Source organism: Colius striatus, chromosome 2 (genome assembly GCF_028858725.1).
Source record: "Colius striatus isolate bColStr4 chromosome 2, bColStr4.1.hap1, whole genome shotgun sequence".
Classification (NCBI taxonomy): domain Eukaryota; kingdom Metazoa; phylum Chordata; class Aves; order Coliiformes; family Coliidae; genus Colius; species Colius striatus.
This window is the reverse complement of record NC_084760.1, coordinates 2,638,680-2,654,957: the sequence shown is the minus strand read 5'-3', so window position 1 is coordinate 2,654,957 and position 16,278 is coordinate 2,638,680. Positions and strand designations below refer to the sequence as shown.

Below are 16,278 nucleotides of genomic sequence, written 5' to 3'. Positions count from 1 at the left end.
GTCTTTTTTAATTTGACTTGATAATGCAACCTCACTTCAGCCCCAAGGCTTTTTGATTTCATTCTATGGTATACAGTAAAATATTAACATTTTCCTATTGTGCTGTAGTTGATATCAGGGCTCTCCACTTTTCTTTGATACTATCTGCTTCATTTTTGAGAAGTGATATCATTTGTCTACTGAGAGAAGGGGCAACATTTTTATGACCTTGTTTAGAAGTAATTGAGCAAACACACCTGTACATAAAAGTACATGAGGTATTGAAGTCATATAGATGACACCAAAACACATTCCATAAAGAATAACTTCACTTGTGTGCCTTCTTTAAAAGTCTGCTTTAAAGAACAAGACTGACTTTGAAAGTTTCTTGAAGGAACAGTAGTTTTTAAAGGACTATATAAGCAGAGAGTGAACTCCTTTCTGAGGTGTTCCTGTGATATAAGTACTTCTGAAAAAGCAGTTGGACATAAGTCACAAATGTTATCTTGTGAAACACCTCATGTGAAATATTTATGTGTATGTCTCCAAGTTTTAGCCCCATTGTTATCACTGAGAGACATTTTCAGCATGATGCACAGTACTTTTGACAGGCAGCTCCTGGTAATGTTAGTGGGAGTTGGACAGGTGAGTTCCTACTTGTGCTTTGAAAATGTGTCCTGTCATGTTTTGCAGGAAAGGTACAGGGTTTTTTTATTAGGCTATTCAATCACTTGATCTCACTAGAATTCAAACAGAATGTTTCTTTTTAAACAGAAACTCTGCATAGCAGACCAGTAGTGCTGATTTTTTTTGCTCACCTGTGTGTTTTTCTGACCAGCACTATAAATTCCTGATGTGCTTGGAAGAAATACCTTCATTGTCAAGCAATATGGAATATGTTTTGTACTGAGCAGAGCTATTTTTTTGTAGAGCTGTATACAATACCTTTTTTATGCCTAAGTTTATATCAGCACTCAGATCTCAAGATTTTCAATGCCTCTTAACTTTTACAATCAAATATTGACAACACAGATATAAAAGATCTAGGGTTATGTAGGAATCTACAGATGACTTCATATTCTGTGACAGTTTTCTAACAGTATAGTTCATATAAGGAACAAGGTCTGTGTTAAAAAGGTAACCTAATACATACTAAACAGTGAAAAGAATGTTATTCAAGAGTAAAAGAGACTTGTGGTAGTGAAGAGGACTCTGCAGAATAGTGCTGACTATGTATTTTTAGTATAGATTATAAATTAGGTAGTGCACACCTCATGATTTATTTTCCAGTCCTGGTGGTGTGAAACTGTTGGACTTTATGCCATTAAATTAGTAGGTTCCACCTAGAGTGTCTTTCTGATAAGATTTCTATTTCATAACAATCCTTCCATAATCAGTGTTTAACTACCAGTGTTTCATAATAATTACTGTGTGTTTCATTATGAGGTGTATCTGTTTCAAGTAATACTTAGTATGTCTTTTATGATATGATGCTTTGTAATTACAGCTCATGAGAGTATTCAGTGTAGAATATCTATTTTTTTAGATCTAAACTTCTCATTTCTGTGTCAAATGTTTCATTATTTTATTGTTTTGCCACGTCTTCCAAACAGTGTTGGAATGTAAGAGCTTGGTACATTGAAAATGGAAAGTACAGGTCTGTTGTTGTACTTTGATTTCATCCATTAATTAGTGGCATGGTCATATTTAGGGAAGGAGGAAGAAATTAGCAAGAGGCTCAAGAAACTTTGAGATAGAATTGCTGAAAAGAATCTTGTAGAGTATCACATGAAGCATAAATGAGGGAGAAAATGCAACATAAATCCTTATCAGTCTTTTCCTTTATTTCAAAGACCAATTCCAATTTATACTGAGTTAATCTGGAGGGAGGGGCCTCTCTCTTGCTGCCAAAAAAACCCTCCCCACACAAACCCAACACACAATTTGAGAACAAGGTTTATTTGTCAACTAGGGGGGTTTTCTGTGATATTTTCCTCTTGTAGTCCTTCCAAACACAAATCATATGAGCATTATGTAAGCATTGTGGATAGGATGAACATATATGTGTTGTACAGTGTTTTCCTTAATTGTCATTCATTGTGGGGAATTATAGCAGGCTGTGATTTCTCCATATGTATGGAAACCTCTCAATATTGTTTGTTGTGATCGCTGAATCTAAGTAGCTATGGTGGTTAGCCCCTGAAAGTTCCTTTATTTGTCGTGCAGGCTGATGACTGATAGATAAACCCAGTCTGATTGACACTAAGCCTATCACTTTTCTGGGCACTGAGAAAGTCATAAGCATCTTTTTTTCCTCTTGTAGCTACAGTAATAGATCTGTTTCTGATGTTGGCTAGCTATATCTTTGTGGCATCTGATGTCTTGTTGCATTTCAGTTCTAGTATCTGCCCTTTCTGCCTCTGTCTTTATTTGTGTCTTTGATTTGGAATCCCAGTTAAATTCACAGTTGATATGTGATTAGAAGGAAACCTAAGATTGGAGTAAAGTGTGCCAGCTCCTTTTGGGAATTCTGTCAAGTACACAACATTTTCTGATGTGTGTAATGAAAACTCTCAGTTGGTGCTATTTCTTTTAATGTCTTTCTGTTGGTGGAAACCATTGCTTTGTTCCTAAGCATCATGCTGATTTCTTGCAGTGTTGTATACCAACTTCATAGATGTATATTGTCCCTTCTTTTCCATCAGTGTGTGCATATGAAAACAACTGTTTCCTAGTTTTGCTCTCTGCAAAAGCTGATGTGTTGGTAGCTGGAGGATACTTTCCATTCTGCTTAGGCAATGTGAAGCAAACAATGTTCATACTTTAAAAAATGCTAAAGCCATTTAATTTAAGTAGCACTTCCAATTAATGATCTTCAGATGACTTTCCCCATGATTGCATTATAGTTTTAGGGTTTCTTCTATATGATTTAAAACATCCATGTCTTTATGAATCTTAAAGCACAGATTAGAGCCTAAGCTTCTTAAATATTTTTATCCCATCATTTTCCAGCTGATTTACTGGATTTGAAGTTTGTCCCTTCACATTGAAGTATTTCACTGTGTAGTGAGATCTTTTTTGCTGTGAATAGGTCTGTCTGTCATAAGGCAGTGTGTTCTTTAGTGACCTATCTTAATAACTGGAAGAGATACACCTGCTTTAGCATGCTTCACCTTTACGGATCAGCTGTGAAGCAGATAAATTACCCTGGATTGCCCACTAATGAGCTCTTATGCTTCTTATACAGAGCTGTCAGGAGTATCAGTGAATATTGTGTAAATATACATTAAACTCTGCTCCCTGCCCTAATTGCTAGTATTGAATAATGGCTTATCATTTTAAAGGGCTTGATTCACCTTTACTTGTACCACATTCTGTATGTTGTTTTCATCCCTTCAGCAGAATTATTAGCTTGCTTCTGTTAAGTCAAGTCCTTGTGCTGGTCTCAGTTGTCAAAGTGTTTATCATCAACTAGTTTTTTCACTTATAAGCAATGATAAAAGCACAATGGACCTCACACCAAATTGGGTTTTTTTCTTACCGCTAGGAATAAAACACAGTAAAGCAAGGCAAGAGTTTTAAAAACATCTCCACACGTTTATCTTAGTTTTTCTCTGTTAAGAAGCTTAGGAATAGTCTGCTGCTCCAGACTTGGACAGATGCCTGAGTGTTATCTCTCTCTAGAGTGCATGCATATCCTTTTACTTCTCATCACTCTTCATTTCTATCTTGTATTTCTTGATCAGCTGATTTCTGTCCTTGTGCTCGTCTGATTGATTTTCAAACTACTTTTTGAAAACTATCTTGATGGAAAGGAATTAAGGACAGAATAAGAGAGAAGGACTTTTTCAGTTACTATGGAGATGTAAATGACTATGTTGATATTTATTCAAGTAGGAAGTTAGCATTTTTGCCCTTTATTTTTAACAAGCATTCTTACGATGAGATTTGGTCTCTCGAGGCCTCCTTTGAGAACTACAACATATGTTATGAGGTGTTTTCAGGCATGGATTCATCATCCAGTGGGGCAATCCAGATGGTAACACTGAAATCTACTTCTCTTACTGTCTTACATTTAATGCACAAATGTAGTTTTGCCTCAGTTATAATGCAACAGGGGATGTTGTCGCTTGACTACAAAATACTGAGTAAATAGACAACAATAAAAGCATGCCAAAAATTCCACACTTTCCAAACCTCTTCCAATAACATTTATTTTAAAGTCAGAGGGCTTCATTTTCCATTGAAGCAGAAATTTTAACTTCTTGGTTCTTCTTTATTTGATAATTTATTTTATAGTTGCAACTTATGCCCTTTAGTTGATTGCTTTTGAAAGAGTCACTAAAGTCTCCTTCTCTTAATATAATTCTCCCAGTTGGAAGCCAAATCCTTGTTAACTCTACAGATCATCTTTATTGCTAGCAGAGAACAACTGTGCCAGTGTCTGGAACATTGGGTTTTTTTGTCAAGTGAATCAGGTGAATTACATGACAAGAGTTTTTCTCACTCTTCAATGGTTTTCTAGCTTTTTATTAAATGATATGTATGAGTAGCTGAATGAAGAAGTCCCAGTGTTATTGAGAGTATTCTGAAAAGCTTATTTTCTTAAGTACATTTTTTGTCTTTTACACCAGACTTGGAAAACTTGAATTTTACTTTTCTATAATTTAAATAAAACTTCAATAGCAGAGGTTAATATAAAGAAGATACCTCAATTACAACAAATTTTTTTGCACTCATGTCCAAATTATTAAGCACATCTTTTTCGCTTAGTCTATCCTGCTATATGTCACAGCAAAATTGTGCAGTCATCTCGCCTGGGCAGCAGTTGTAAATCTGTAATCAAGACTTGCACATGATATTTCTGATATGCTCAGATACTTCTGAGTATCACTTTTCACAAAATGAAGACGACAGCCCAGATGGAGACGGCTGCCCAGAGAGGGTGTGGAGGCTCCTTCCTTGGAGGTCTTCAAGACCCACCTGGACATGTTCCTGTGTGACCTGATCTAGGTGACTCTGCTTCTGCAGGGGGGTTGGACTGGATGATCTCTAAAGATCCCTTCCAACCCTACCATTCTATGAAATTTATTAAACAGAATGGGAGTTTGTTGCATTATATTCCATTAATATTGCACTAAATCTGCATAATCTGTAATAGTATTTAAGTTTAATTTTCTGTGGTCAGATCTTATGTTCCATCTCTTTTCTATGTAAAAAATGTGAAACATATTGGAATTATATTACTTTTTAAATAATATCTAATATATATAATATATTAGATAATGTATAATATCATCATCTAAGTTGTGCCATTATTTGGAGAAGTTATGATACAGGTCACAATCAGTGCTATAAAGTCTAAAAGTTGTGGATGAGGATATATGGCTAAGGGAAAGACAGTTAAACAGCAATCTCTCACTTTGCATCTTGACACTCAGAAGGATGCTTTGGTGTCTGTGATCTCTTCCACAACAGGCTTATCTGGGTTCAGCATCAGTTTACAGACTCTCTAATAAATAAACAGCTCAACCTAACTCCTCAGGATTCTTTTGAATCGTTTCTGAATGCTGTCAATCTACTTCACCTGTTTGAGGATGGGCAAGAGTATCAAGAAACCTACCTACAAGCACAGCATCTACATAATAGCCTCTATTAGAATGTTGTTAGAGATTACAGGAAGAGAAAAAAAATCTCCTCTTTTACTCTTTTGAACTTAAATGACCTCATAAGGTTTTAGGAGGAAAAGAAATTCTCTAAAGCCTTGCTATATTGGTGGTAAGTCAGTCTGACATGCTGGATAATACTTACCATGCATGAAACATAAGAAGCAACTACTGACAGAAAAACTACTGAAATCTTTTAAGTGAGGATGGCTGAAGAATCCATAATTCTTCTGCCTTAAGCAGTCCAATAGAAGATGCAGTACCCTCCATTGTCTAAATCTCCATAAGCACTTTGAAGAAGAAAAATACATTCATTTCAACTCTCCTGATCAATTCTGGATCCTTCTGTCAATAAATTGATTTTTTGTTAATGTAGTGGGCCAGGCAAACTTTGTCTTCTGCAGAGTAAAGATGTGTCTGGGCCTTCTTAGGAAAAAAAGCAAGAGGTCTGGTGAATTCTGCCATAAGGAAACCACATTTTAATATGCATTTTTTGTAGCACTTGCTCCATCAGTATACTTCATGCCAATTCTTGTTACTCTGTAGATTAATCTACTCAGAAAATAGCTTTTTATTTAATAATCTTTTATTTTAAATTAAAAGTACAGTAGTATCCTTATGTTGTGTAAAATTGAATATGCCCTAAAAGCTCTTCCTAACCTTTCTGTTGGCTTTTTTCTCATTTTGCTGAAAGCCATCACAAGGTTCTTCAATTCACCACTAATTATCCAAGAATCCAGGCATTTTGAATGCCTGAACTGAAGTATATCTCTCTTCATCCTTGAGGAACTTGATGTGTCTTAACCACCAGCAGTTCCATCTCTTTATTCTCATTTATTTAAGTGTCTGCTTTCAAAGATAGGAAATACATTTTAGTTAGATATAGATAGATCATTTTCTCCAATTACATGGACAGCCAGTTCTGCCTGTACTCCTTCTGCCTTTATTTTTTAAGCTTTATTAAACATAGGTGCTATATATTTATAAATATATAATTCCTCTTCATTTTGATGAAACGATGCAGCACCATTTACAGAATCTGAGGGGTAGTTATGGAAAGCTGTATACAAACTCAAGCTATTTTTCATACCAGGATTTCTCATGTTTTTAATTTCTCATTTTATGTCTTACACTGATTATTTCACTGCCCAAATATGTCAGGATCTTAAAAATCATTTTGATTCTCAACAGTATCTTGTATCTTAGGATCCAAAGGCTGTTTGCTAAAGATCTTAGGATTCAGCTGGATAAATCATCATTTCCAGTAAATTTTCCTAGGTTTTCACTAGTGAATGGCTTCTGAGATAGTAAGTTTTATCTCTAGCCTTCTTCTATTTTGAGTTTTGACTGACTAGAATGGTTCTGTTTCATTTATTCTGTTTCACACAGCTCATCTACCTGAATGCTATTCACTGTCTATCTAATCGATTATTTCAAGCAGCCTGCATCAGTTTAATAGTTGCATTTCCCTTCACCTCTAGAACAAGAAGGGAGCCGATGGAAGGCAGGCCACATATATTGCCATTTTCTTCTCACACTGTGTAGTCCTAGCTCATATATTCATATTTGAGTTTACATGTCTGTTTTTCTGTGATTATTTTACACACTACATGACCAAGTTAAAATATTATAAACATATGTACTCCAGAACTTGCTTTGAAAGTATCTCAGCAGTCAAAACACCAACATTTCCCATAAGAAAATTGTCTTTATATAATTTGGTTTCATTATAAGCTAAGTAGACCTTGTCTACCTCGAGTCAATGTGAAGACTGTTTTGTCAAGAGTTCCATGACATCACACAAAGCAACATTTCATATACACCAAGGACAAAGATTTGTTAGTCTCAATGTACTGTGTTACCATCCATTAGTGAATAATTCCATAGTCTTTGCTGAGAAATGTAAAAAAGAGTCTGAGGTACAGTTTCATTTAGTTTTAAAAGACCCTCACACTGTGGTAGCAGATGCAGAAGTTCATCCTTATTTTTAACAGCCCTTACTAATTACCAGAATGTTGGCTTTCTTGTACGAAGCTGTTTGCTTGAAAAACAGTGGAGTCTCCAGAAAAATTGCTAAACATTCTTTTGAGAACTGAGATCATTTCATTCTGGTTTGTCAAAACATATTTTCCCTCCAAATGTGACAAGAAAACAAAGGAAGACACAAGCCTAGACGTGCTACTTTGTATGTTTATTTAACAAATCATAACATGGAATAATGTTAAATGTGCCTAAAGAAAAGGGTTCCTCCTCAGATGAATCCGAGTGTTTTTGAGCTGAAGTGATGGTTTTGAGAGAGATCAGTGTCTTATATGGTTTGGGAGGTAGAAGGAAGGGTTATTTCTTTTATTTTGTTGTCTCTTTTTGTGACATGTATGACTTGAGCATGCACAGTATTTGTGGAGAGGAAGAAATAGTAACTCACCATAATGCACAACAGCAGTTTTCTCATTAGCTGTGCAAAAAACTTATAGTTCACCAACCTAAAGAACAAAGCACAAGGATATAGTGGAATGGAAACAGAGTTAACAAGGATCCAAGAAGGTGCCACCTTACTGTCAAAAGGTTTGGTTAATAATTGGATCCAAGTGGTAATTTGAAAATGTGCAAGCACTGATTAACTCATTTATCATCAGTGACTGAATTTACAGATTGCCTGATAGATTAGAAAATGAAATCAATCAGCCATTCAGCTTATTTCTCTTCCCACTCCCTCAAAAAAATAAAATCAGGAAGGCTGATGTGGGAGATATTTAATTTATTGAAGTAATTCCATACATGCATCCTGCTTGGAACATCTTGACTTAATAGGAAAAGGCTTCCTCCAGTAAAACACAGAGTTTACAGTGGCAGGATGGAAAACGGAGTTGTTAGCAGTCATGATTTTCATTTACTTTCCTTCTGGAGGGCCCAGAAACACATAATAATATTGAATAAAAATGGCTGTAAGGATTGAAAGGCATTTTTTTAATGCTAACTGGGCAAAAACATATGAAAATGAGATGGTTTGCTTGCTAAATAGGTGGACCCATATGCATTGGATTTTTTTTACATGAAGAAGATAGAAACTATTGGAAGCACATGATGGTTATTCACCTTGTAGAAAATCCTAGCCACAGATGTTTAGAGGAAGAGCACTTTGACTAAGATAGTATTTCAGAGTTCTGCTTTGAATCCTTTGTCTTCAAGATTACCTGAAGGACAGCAAAATCTGAGTAATGAAAAGGTGTTATAGCTTTTCATCTTCTATTCTCTAAACTAGACCTTGTATTGTTGTGTATTGTCCAATTATTTGGAGTGGTGTGCAATGTCTGTTAGAATTTATGGGGTTTTTTTGAGTTTGTTTGTTTGCTTTTAAATTAAATATCAGTTTCTGACTTCCGAAACTGAAATAACTTAGTTTCTGTAAATTTGACAAATTCCTCTGTCTCTTGATCATCGTTACCTGTTGTATTCTGAAAAGATGTGAAAAAAGCTACATTAGCAGAAAAAGAAAGCCCAAACTTCAACTAAACTTACCATAACCTTACCTCTTCAAAAGACAGAGCATCTTTTTCTTCAAGGAAAAAAATATCAGACTTGGGTTAAACATTATACTTCAAACCAGAAGCATATCTTTAAAATAAATAAGGAAATAAATAGGGAATATTTCTTGACTTTGTTATTCAATATCTGGAGAAAAGAGAATGATTTCTCTCCTGCCTATCTTTCTGATATCTATCTAGCTGCTAGACAGGAGTTTACCTGGCTTATGTAAGCCTCCAGTTTCTCACTCATTAGAGAGTAGCAGTCCTTTAAATACCAAGGGGCTTGACCAGAAATTGGTCTGAAGAAAGAAGTATGGTTATTACTTTTGATGCAAAAACTAAATCAGTGTTCTCCAAGAATTTCTAGTTTATCTATGGAAATCACCCTATGTTAATTCTAATAACTGAAAAATTGCTTTAGTGTGAAGTTATTAGTGCATTTTCAGATGCAAAAGTGAGCACCTTTCTGGTTTTATTATAGTATTAGCAGAAGTTCTGCCTTTAACAACAAAAGTATTGTATATTGTATAAATAAATCTACAATATTGACAGTTTTTAGCTCATAGTTAAAAGCCCCTATATCATCTGTGGGATATAATTGATTTTATCTGAAAATAATAAGCCTTTAAAGTATCAACATGTTGATCTTCAGTCATTCTTACAAAAGCAGTTGAAATAGAAGTAATTTTGACTAAACGTACCCATTCATCACTTCTCACTCATATTGTTTTGATTAGTGTGATTTGGTTTGGTTCAGTTTTATGTGGTCATTAAATGTGTGTGGCACCTACACTTGCCAATTAGGACTTGCCTAAAGACTTTAAAGCAGATAGGCTCTAGCTATGAGACGTATGAAGGCACTGTTGCTTCTTGTTGATAGAATCATTCTTATAATTTCACCAGAGTAAAAGTCACAAAGAACCCAAAGCTACTGCCTCTTTCCACTTCAATTCTTTGCTTAACTGTGTGGAGCAGGAAACGTTGCATGGAAAAATTTTGTGGGGTAAACAGCGAAGTGATAGATAGCAGAAGGTTAGGCCATTTCTTTCCATTCTACCAGACTTTGGAGGAGTTCTTGTCCTTTTCTATGTGAAATAGCTTTACAAAGGATAGGATGCTTATTTGCTATTAACTTTGTTTTGTAGAAGTAGAGTGTTTCTGTATCAAAGCACCATCACCAGTGATATAAGACAAGTTTTCAACCACCAGGTACTACAACACTTAGTTCATGTTCTGGGGCAATTTTCTTGGCAGATGTTTTAGATTGAAAACTTAATAGTTTATAGTGTGATACAGATTCAGAGAAGTTCTAATGAAATAATTCCACTGTTTAGAAAATTCTCTGGTTCTGTGGCTGACACAATGTAACCAATGAGCCCTGTCCAGAAGAAAAATGGAAGCAGTTAGCAGAATTACGCTGCTCTACTGCACTACTGTGCTCACACACAGCAAAGCTAATGTCAAGCTGCAAAAATATCTGAAAAAGACTTTCTGTTAGTCATATTTATCCTCCACATACTTCTCTCTCTTACTTTTTCTCTCTTACTCTCCCCTTCTTTTTAACTGGCATGTTAGAGGAGAGTGAGTAGGTAATTATATCGAAATCCTGGTCAGCGTGCCCTTCATTTACTGGAATGAAAGGAATTTTCACCTTGCTTCAAATGTAACTGTAATTAGATGAAATTACTAGATAGATGTATACCAGAGGCTCTACATCTCTCTCTTCTGCTGCTGCTAGAAGCTCAATTCTGCCTCCAGCTGAAATGTTGATGGGGATTGTTAATGTTGGTAACACCTTCCTCATCATCGTGATTTTCATACTTTGTAGTCGTTTGTGCCTCTGCAAAAGCAAATGTCAGAACCAAGGAAGAGGATGGTGTTGCACTTCTATACATTAATGTAAAAGACTCCACAGGTGAAGGCAGTGGAGATTTCTGAGTGGTATCAAAAGCTTAATTAGTCTTTTTTTGTAAGACAGGACAGCTTTCAGAAAGTATTGCCAAGTAGGCTCGTGTCTTCTTGTTACATAACAAATACTTGTTTTAAAGAGTTCACAGTTCAGAAGGAGTAGTTAAATAGTTTAAATAATTAAACAGGATGAAAATGTCTATAAGTTGTAAAGAAAATGAAGTGAAAAATGAATACACTTCTTAAGTAGTCATGTTCAGCAGGCACAGCTCGTCAGCTCCACAGGCAGGACCACATCTCAGTTTATTGTCTACATTATAAAGCAAATTTACTTGGAGAAGGATATTGAAAGACAGATATTGATTTTGGCCCTGAGGCTTTTCTCACATGAAGTCTGGATGAGATTCAAACAGCATTGGTGGAATAACTGCGCAGGTTAGCCCATGGTAGTGACATTAAAATCACTTCCAAGTTTGTTTGTCTCTTGGGGAAGTGTGGTGGATATGAGGAATAAATAAATAAGAAAACAGTTACATTTCAGATCAATTTTTGTGGAAGGGGATGTGTTTATAAGTATTGATGCTTTATGGAAAGCTATGCAGTTACCTGTGGCAGGAACATGCTCTAACCGCCTTTACAGAAACATTGAAGTTACCTGTAGGTCCTGTATCACATATACCAGATCCCTAAAGGTTTTGAGCATGTTGGGAAATCTGCAAATTCAGAAATACTGGTTTTTAGAAAGCTGGATGTCTCAGATGTTCTTTAAGTTCTAAAGCATTTGTTTTCAGACCTTTATCAGAGAGAAGATAATAGATTAGCTTCCAGTAGGCAGTGTGGTACTAGGAAGTAAAGTTAATAGTCATCAGTAATGGAAAAGTTAATATAATTGTCCCTCAGAGAGAAAATAGAAAAAGAGGGAGAGAAAGGAATATCCATAGTCTATTTCTGTAGAAAATAATGAGTCCAGCATATGTCCAGAAGCAGGTTGGTTCTAGTCCCTACGTTGTGGAAATAAGATTGTTAGAATCACATTACCTTGGAAACAGTCTGGAAGAAATCCTGAGCTGAGGCAAGATTTAATATACTCAGTATCCTGAGAAGATTTTATCAAATCGGAGAGGTGGAGAGGTGAGTTCCAACTCATTGATAACACTGTGAAAGAGGAACATTGGTGATGAGCACGTGAGGGTGAGAGCTCCTGACTGTCAGTGCTATCTATGAAAGAAGCACTCGTATCTTATTAGTATCCAGCTGATTGTGTTATAGGTAGCTCATGTTCAGACTTCTTTTTCTGTTGTTTGTTTGAAAGTGAGAGAAAGGTTTCTAGATTATGGAAGTAAACCAAAAATTCAAGTATTTATCCACCATGAGGATGTGCAGCTGCAATTCATGGAGCCCCTGTGCTCACACAGACCTCAGAGTACTCAGGCCCTTGTAGTTGAGTTGAAATTACTTGCAAACTTAAACGTGCAAACACGATTGATGTGTTTGAATTCCTTTAGCCATGGTCTTTCCTGAAGAAAACTTGTGGATTCCATTAGCAATAACTACAGTTACTTGGACAACTATTGATATAGTTCAGAATGGTAATGGAATAATCAGAAAGGAGGAAATCTTTTGTAAACAAATGTCCACTTGAGTAAGATGATAAAAGATTGTCCTGTCGTGTTCCTGTAGCAGTCAATGTGACAGCTTTCCTTGATTTTGCTAGTAGCACAGTGGATCCTAAGGACCATACACATGCTTTTCAAGACCTGGGGTCCAGGGGTTCCTTTTGGCCCAGGGGACAAGTGACAAGGTGTGGCTTGTGTTTTATATGACTAAATACTCCATCATCCCAGTTATCCCACTCACAGTGCTTAATTGCCCTTCCTGTCTCTTTGAACAACATCTAGTTCTGTAGGACCTAGGATAGGCCAAAACTGTGAATGGGAATGTGCTAACAAGTGAAGTAGCCAGGTGATTGCATGTCCTTGCTGAAATATGAGTCTTTCCCTTTGCTTAGTGATGTAGATGTAATGACACAAGCTCATAGGAATATTTTGAGTGGCATTTATAGTAAATTTTTAACAAGATTTTAACCAAGTGCTTTAAATATAAGGAGTTTTTTTTCCAGTAATGTAAACAAAGTATTGAACAATTAATTTATGACTGTGTAAAAAAAGAACCAGCTTCAGATTTGAGTTATTTTGGGGTAAATCTCTATTAAAGTCCTAAATCTGAAAGCTGGGCTATTCCTTCTGTCACATCAGATAGAAGATCTCAGTTCATCAGGCTTTACAAAGCTGTCTTAAATATTAAGCATGCAATTGGTATATTAATATTGATGAGACTACTTAAACTTTCAAAATACAATCCATTTAAAGAGGATGTTGAACTGCACAGAGGTACTCACATAATCTTGTATTTCCTCAGAAAGTAATGTACTTACTTATTCCATTGGATATCTCTTGTGCATTTTGGTGAAATCCTTCGTGTGCAGACAGTAAAAACAGAAAAGCATTTGAGACATTTTTAAAAAAAAACAAACCACAAAGTAATAGTTTGATAGTTCTTCATTGTTTAGTATCAGAGTGCCTTACAAGTACAAAGGCATCCACTGCAAATCAGTGCTCTAAAATACGCTGCATGACTCCATACTACCACAACTACATCTTGTAATTTAATAGCTTTCTTTGAAGAATGTTCTGTTTTAACAAATGTAAGAACTTATAGAAACTTTATGTTATGCTTGGAGATCTTTTCCTGGTTGATAATAAACTAACCATGAGCCAGCAATGTGCCAAGAAGCCAATGGCAGCCTGGGATGCATCAAGAAGAGTGTGGGCAGCAGGTCAAGGGAGGTTCTGCTCCCCCTCTCCTCTGCCCTGGTGAGGCCTCATCTGGAGTCCTGTGTCCAGTTCTGGGCTCCTCAGCTCAAGAGGGACAGGGAAGTGCTGGAGAGAGGCCAGCACAGGGCCACCAAGATGATCAGGGCACTGGAGCATCTTCCTTATGGAGAAAGGCTGCAAGAACTGGGGCTGTTTAGTTTGGAGAAGAGGGGGGAATCTCCTTAATATTTACAAATATCTAAAGGGTGGATGTCAGGAGGTTGGGACATCCCTTTTTTCTATAGTAGCTAGCAACAGGACAAGGAGTAATGGGACAAAGCTGGAACACAAAAAGTTCCACTTAAATATAAGAAAAAACTATTTTACTGCTTCAGGTGAGGGAGCCCTGGCCCAGGCTGCCCAGGGAGGGTGTGGAGGCTCCTTCCTTGGAGATCTTCAAGACCCACCTGGACACATTCCTGTGTGACCTGATCTAGGTGAACCTGCAGAAACAGATATTCTATTAGATAGATTCCAATGTAATTTAGTAATTGTCATAATTCCTATGGGTAGCATTTAATGAATATTGAAGGACAACAGTGAGTTATTATGTACTCTAAACTGGATAACTCATTTACTATGATGCTCAACGTTGATCTGTTAAGAAGGCTGTTGCAATATTGAATAGAAAAGCCAAATTCATTGTAAAACCTTAAAATGAGCTCACCCCACCTTTTTTTTACCAAGTCTATCTATTTTGCCTAGCAAAATATGATTTCATACTTCATTAAGTGCCTTTAGGAGGTCCTCTGCAGTACTTCTTCTCTCAGACATGTGACAAACTCCTGAATGTATCGTGGAAGTCAAATAAGGGCTTTATTCTTTAAAGAAGGAACATTTGACTTTCTCATGTACCCTTCTAATGCTGTGTTTATTCTTTTAAAGAGAGATACTGATCAACTTCCCACATTATGTTACTAGCATAGAATGAAGTGTCATTGTTACATGTTATTAATTTGCTCTCATGCATAGTTATAGAATAATAATCATTAAAATTTTGGGCTGAGATAGCAAGATCTTCAAATCAGCAGTGCATATGAATCCCTTATTATTGCAAACATGCCAATCACTCAGCTCTAAAACTTCAACAGCAACATCAGCAGGTTTGCAAGTGTCAATGCAGCGTTACTCTTGCTGACCAATTTTCATAACACATATATATAGACATGGACAAATATAGGATATGATATTATAATGTTTAAAGCTTAAAAGTAATCTTATAGATACAGTGGATGGCATGAAGTCAGTAATTAGATGACAAATGAACTCAATGCCTGTGCAGGTCCTGTTACATAGAAAGTTAAGATTCCTTGAGATAGGAAGGCTGACCAAATGTAATCTTTGAAGGTGTGTCAGCTCAATAAATATTTTGGTAAACTAGTTTCTGAGAACTCAGCCTACCCTTGGCATTTTTTTTTCCCTTCCTGGAAGACTACAAAGGACAATGAAGCACAAGAACAATAATAGAGGGGTTTTTAGGTGTTAGATCATCAGAAATACAACCACTAACATTATCCAAACAAAATGAGGTGAATCAGTGGTCAATAATGTTTACATATTTGAGAATAAAATGTATGTAAAATGTATGGATCTTTTCCTCAAGAATAAGTGTTCTATTTTTTTAATGACATGGCAGAGCACAGGGTAAATATCTACAGGTGTTATTTCTTGTTGAACTGAGATATTGATAACATTTTGCTGCTTCACATTATGCATATTCTTTGAATATTCTTATATCAGCAGACAGAGATTTGCTGATTTTCTTTCATAATAATGCCTGAAATCCAGATCAGGGATTTCTAGGATTTATTAAAATCTTCTTGAAGGTGTGTTTTGGAGGTTATGTAAGAGAAACTGTGCTAAAATTATTCTTTGGTAGATTTGACAGTCTACTTTTAGGAGTCTATCAATAAACATAGTAGGAGAGATGCAAGTTATTCTAAATATTCATTTATATATTAAACTTGGGGAAATTATGTCATTTTCCTATAATTTTAAGGTTGTATAACGAGTCATTCTTATTCCAAGAAAACTTTAAATAGAATGGAGATAACAGATACTTATCTGGACAGTGTTTTGTAACCTTTTCATACTAAACCAATTTAGGATTTAGGAAATAAGAGATTCATTTTACTTTTAGAAATAAGAGTAACGTTTCATGGTTTCAGGATGTCAAAGTATTTACTGGTTATTCACAGGCATGGAATGTTTTAAAGATAAAACTCTTTGTAATACTGAGTGATACTACTTCTTTTTTCTTCACACATGACAGAAAGATAGCCAGGGTAGTCCAGTTATTTGTAATTTTATTACAGTAAAAAAATC

At 35.8% G+C, this 16,278-nt stretch overlaps 1 protein-coding gene across 1 annotated transcript in view; it reads left to right on the top strand.

The window, feature by feature from the left end:
* GRIK2 (glutamate ionotropic receptor kainate type subunit 2) overlaps nt 1–16,278 on the top strand; it is a 421,372-nt gene that overhangs the window by 270,998 nt on the left and 134,096 nt on the right. The gene's annotated exons all lie outside the window — the stretch shown is intronic.